General features: G+C 52.6%; 1 protein-coding gene across 1 annotated transcript in view; it reads left to right on the forward strand.

The window, feature by feature from the left end:
• The window catches only part of CACNA1B (calcium channel, voltage-dependent, N type, alpha 1B subunit), a 326,950-nt gene that overhangs the window by 80,818 nt on the left and 240,575 nt on the right, over window positions 1–5,557 (forward strand). The window lies entirely within an intron of this gene.

Consider the following 5,557-nt stretch of genomic DNA (forward strand, 5'->3'; position numbering starts at 1 on the left):
CTTTCCCTTGAAGCTGCAGTAGCAGAGTTCTTGCCTCTAAACATCAGATGGATGTTTCTGAGGCTGGTCCATGTGCGTGGTGGGTTGGAAACTGCTCAGGGACAAGGGGTGTCCTTTGTTGGGTTTGGATGAAATCAACTCCAAAGGGTCTGGAAGGCCACAGGGATTCAGGAGACTCTGATACAACTCGTGCCCTGCTGAGTCCTTGCTGAAGGCTGCAGCAGACCTGGGAGGGCTGTGGTTGCTCCCAGTGTCAGACTGGCCAGACTCGGCTGCTCTCCTGGGCTGGGTGGTGTGTTGCCCCATGGCCAGGAGAAAGCTGAGCTGGGCCAAGCTGTGAGGTGGCCAGAGGCAGGCAGGGAGCCCTGCTCCTTGTGTGACACTGACAGCAGTGCTGGCCACCCTCTGCCATGTCCCTGAACCTGGGAGATCTCCTGCAGGAGAAGAGCTGGGGTCCATGCTGACCCTGAGAGAGGTCCTGGGCGTTGGCTGGAAGGTTTGCAGATGACAATATTGCTGCTGAAGTCATTGGGCAGCACCTTGGGGGAGAAGCAAAGGGACAGAGGAGCCCTGAGTGGGACAGTTCTCTGCAGTTCCAGCACTTGCTGAGTGTGGTTGCTCTCCCTGCCCTCCAGCAGAGCATGTCACCTCTGCTGCTCAGCTTCATCCCAGTTGCTTCTGCTGCTCCTCATGTCATCACCTTCACCCCAGGTAAAGCTGCCAAAGGTTCTTGCTGCTGTTTCCTGCTCCTGCTGCTGATAGACCCATCTAGGTGGAAGGATCCTTTGGTGGCAGCAGGACATCACTTCTGCTGTGGTCTTGCCGAGGATGGAAAAGCCAGTAGGAGAGGAATGTGGGGCTGTAACGTGCACCCGGGAACAGCAGAGGGAGCTGGGAGATGGGTGCAGGATCCAGGCTGGGGGAGTTTGAGCTTTGCCTGGTTTGGAGGCTCCAGCTGGAGCTTCACAAGTGTGTGCCCAGGGGGGGAAAGGGACACAGGAGCCAAGCAGACCCTCTTTGGTTTTCGGGTGTTTGAGACCTCACAGACTCCCCAGGGGTTACACGCTGCGTTTGCCTTTATCTCCTGGTGATTTTGGAAGCCCTTGCACTTGGGCAACTCCTGCCCTACCTCCCTGTCAGGTCCTGGAGCACCAGCTCAGCTCTGGGCACGTGCTGAGGTGCTTTGCAGAGCTGGGCTCCTCTCCCAGGTCCCCTGGGGACAAGAGGGAACCTGGGGGGGACACACAAAAAGATGTGGCAGGGACTGGGAGTGAGCGAGGCACCCAGATCCAGTGGGAAACACACAGGGAGAGGAGCCAAGGGTCCCTGGGCTCCTTCTCCCAGGTTTCCTGTGGCTTTGGTCCATGACCCTGGGCAAGGCCATTAGTGTCTCTCCAGGTTGTCTTCCTGCCTGGGAGAGAGGAGCCAACATGGAGCCACCAGCAGTGACAGGAGCTGTTGGTGGAACCTCATCCCTGTGCTGAGCTGGGGGGGATGTGACCCTGGGGGCCCTGCCAGCTCTGCTGCTCTGCATCCAGCCACCAGGGCTTGTCCTGCTTGCCTTGTAAGGATAACAGTTGGTGGGTTGGGGGTGGACATGGGCCTCACCAGCCAAGGGAAATGATGTCCCAGAGGAATGGCTGCCGTGCTGAGCTGGGCAAAGCCACCCTGTCATTGTCCCTGTGCTTTGGGAGCTCATGTGTCAGTCGTTCCCTTTGTCAAGCACTGCTGAGAGCTGCCAGTCCCAGGCTTGGGGGGGGTTTGTTGGTTTTTTTGCTTGGGTGCCTTTTCACTTTAGGATCCAGGCGACAAAATCCCCCAACCCCTGCTGGAGCTGGGCTGGGCAGCTGCTGGGATCAGCCAGGCCCAGGGGCTGTGCAGCTGGGGAGCATCCCTGCCTGGCCAGTGCTGAGCAACCCCAGGGGCAAGGCTGGTGCCCTGCTTTCAGCCAGGATGAAGCCAATTTTCCTTTTTACTGATTGATATCTTTTCCTTCAGTGAGCTGTCTTTTAACTAGCAGCAGTGTGCTCTGGCCAGAGCTGGGCAGACAGGGGAGTGTTTCTCTGACTGCTGGGGCTTCCAGGTCACGTCTTTGCTGGCTCAGACACTACGGGGAGATCTCTGACCCCCCCGGGGGAGGCTGAGTTAGACAGACAGCAAAACTGGCCAGAGAGATTCCATTCCATAGAGCTATGTAAGCTCAGAGGAAGGTCAGAGAGCACACAAGACAACTTCCTTCCTGGTTCTTCTTCTCTCCCACCCATGGCCAGGGAGGACTCTGTCCATCCCTCACCAGGGACCCCCAGGCTCCAGCTCTCCTGACCCTCATCACTCTCTGCTCTCTCCAGCAGCTCTGGGGGTTTTTTTGGGACTGTTTCCAGCTCAGGAGATGCTGTGGGAGTTGCTGGGGGTGGGAGGAGGCGAGAGGCTTTTGCACATACCTGAACATGTCTGTATATAATTGTATGTATTTTCTTATATCATTAGTGTTTAATTAGAGCTGTTTCGTTTAGTTTTCAATCCAGACAAGTCTCTCTCTTTTGCTGGGTGCAGATCAGAGGTGCTGTCTGCTTCCCTGGAGCCAGGCTAAGTTGGATCTTACTCAGGCATCTGCCTACCTTGCTGGGGAATTCACACCCAGCACTGGGGCAAGAAGATGGCACAACTCTGTGGCTTTAGCCCCCCGTGCTGACATTGCCCAGAGGATCCAGTGCTGGCCATGCAGGACCCCCGGGAGAGGGGACAGATCCAGCCTGGGGGGCACTGCTGCCTGGGCTTTACTCCAAGGAGCTGCTGGAGAGAGTCCAGCACAGGGGTGATTAGAGAAGTGAAACATCTGCCCTGTGGGAAAGGCTGGGAGAGCTGGGGCTGCTCAGCCTGGACAGGAGGAGACTGAGGGGGGATCTGATCAGTGCTGATCAATATCTGCAGGGGGTGGCAGGAGGATGGGCCAGACTCTTTTCTGCAGTGTCCAGAGACAGGACAAGGGGCAATGGGCACAAACTGGAGCACAGGAGGGTCAATGAAACAAGGAAAAACTGCTTTCCTGTGAGGATGACAGAGCCTGGGACAGGCTGCCCAGGGAGGCTGTGGAGTCTCCTTCTCTGGAGACATTCCAAACCCACTGGATGTGCTCCTGTGGGATCTATTGTAGGTGACCCTGCTCTAGCAGGGGGTTTGGACTAGATGGTCTTCAGAGGTCCCTTCCAACCCTGCCCACTGATTCTGTGATAAGCTTTGGTGGTGGTAGGTATGTTTGAGGTGTGGAACAAGGTGCTGAGGCTGCATGTGCACAGGGTGGGGTTTGTGCAAGGGGCCACAGACAAGGTTTTGCTGGTCTGGATGGGTTGGCATGAGAAATGACTGCCCTGGATTGCAGGATCCCATTCCCCCTCATGGAAAATCATAGGAAAATGCACCACGTCTTTAAGGGGGACCCCAGGCAGGTGAAATAAGGTCACCCAAACCCAGATCCACAGCTTGCTCCTGGCTTGCTGCAGGCAGAGCAGAGCAGGCTGGCTTAGTTCTGTCTCAATGGCAATCTGAGCTGAGCTGCATCAGGAGCTGGTGGGACAACTGCCTCCAGCTGGGGCAGGAACTTCCTACCTTCTTCCAGAGAGATCCACGTGTCTCTTCTGGGGACACAAGGTGGTGGCCCCACAGCACCTGGCTGAGATCCAGGCACATCCTCTCTCCTCTGCCCTGGAAACCCCTGGCTCTGTCCTTCCAGCTGGTCACTCCATGACCACTTTATATATACAGTGCCAGAAAAAAAGATGCAGTGGAGTCTCCACCATTCCTGGCCACTTCTGAAACCCAGGGAGCAGAAGGGGCTTGGACCCTCTGCTCCCTGTGGCCTCCCCATTCAGCTTTTGAACTTGGAACATGGTTAAAGAAGAGGGTGATTGGAAAGGCAGCAAAGCTTTTGGAAAGGTTTCCCCCTCTGCCCCAACACTGTGTGAAGAGCAGGTGTTTAACAGGATCAGGCTGGTGCTTTCTGAGGCAGCTGGGGCTGATTTCATGTGCTGAAGGCACCAGGATTCAACAGAAATGCTTTGGATAGCTGAGAAATGGAAATGAAATTAATTCCTTCAGAGAAACAGAGGGAACAAGGCCAAGGGGATGGTAAATGAAATAAACTGTGTGATGACAGAAGAGAAGAGAGAAAAAGAAAGAAAATCAGGGAAAGGAACAAAGAAGACAGAGCAGGTGTGAGAAATAACATCCCCAGCCTGGATCCAGGGAAGAATTGATTTCTGGCTTGCTTTGAAATCAGGAGGAGTTAGAGATATAAATACTGTTGTGACTCTGGTCCTCAGGTATTTTGCTTAATTTTTGTTACTATTGATGCTGGAATATGTTTTTTTTTGCTCTACTTTTGGCAGCCTCTGAAAGCCCAAGGCCCCATGGCAAAGGTCCTGCTCAGGAAAGCCCCCAGGGCCAGGTCATACAGCTGGGGCTGCTGGAGCTGCAGGGATTTTGCCAGTGGATTTCCAGCCTGCTGGAACAAGATCTTGCCATGATTTGTAGCCACTGACTTCTAAAAACCCAACCTTTTTACTTTTGATGCGCAAATATTTTTTTTTGCTCTACTTTTGGCAGCCTCTGAAAGCCCAAGGCCCCATGGCAAAGGTCCTGCTCAGGAAAGCCCCCAGGGCCAGGTCATACAGCTGGGGCTGCTGGAGCTGCAGGGATTTTGCCAGTGGATTTCCAGCCTGCTGGAACAAGATCTTGCCATGATTTGTAGCCACTGACTTCTAAAAACCCAACCTAACAAATTAAAACCCACACAAAACCCCCCCAAAACTGCAACATGAGAAGATGTTTCACATTGAAGGCCACCCAAGTCAGCCTCACCCCTTCTTTGGTGAGAGGTTTGGTTACAGCTGCTATCAGTTTAAGAAATGAAACAAGTACTAGAAATATTCTATAGAATTAGTTCATCCTATGAATCTTCTTGGACAAGAAGCACTCAGCTCCAAGTCAGGGCAGAACCTGGATTTCCCACCCTGCAGAAGTATTTTGCAGTGTCAAAAATCCATGTTGGGAAAGCTGAAATATGAACCTACCAGGGCAATGAAAAAGGTCTGTTTTGGAGGAAGTAAAAATGCTTTATTTTGCTTTTAGATTATTTTTTTTTGGCATGAGCCTTAATAGTAGAAAAACTAGTGGGGTTTCAAAATCAGAACAAACACTTTCAGCCCAATGAGAAGATGGATTGTGAGTCTTCTCCTAAATGAAGTTTTTATGAGTTTGACCCATTCTAGCAGGAAATTTTGATATGATGAAATTGTCATTTTCTGTCAGAAAACTGTTCTTTCAGAAAATTTGCAGCCAGTCCTAATCAGTATTTTCCTTTCTTGTGCCCTGGGCATCCTTGGAAATGAATGTCTTGGTGCAGTTCATTGTGATGTGGCTCCTACTCCTTGTGACATAATTTAGCTGAATTGCACCTGGAGACAGAAGAAGCTTTATAACCTCCTTCCTGCCTCTGAGCCTCCTCCTCTGCAGCCTGCTGAGCTCAGCAAAATTGGCCTTTTTTAACATGAAGCCACTG

Source organism: Chaetura pelagica, unplaced genomic scaffold (genome assembly GCF_000747805.2).
Source record: "Chaetura pelagica isolate M959 unplaced genomic scaffold, ChaPel_1.0 scaffold132, whole genome shotgun sequence".
Lineage (NCBI taxonomy): Eukaryota > Metazoa > Chordata > Aves > Apodiformes > Apodidae > Chaetura > Chaetura pelagica.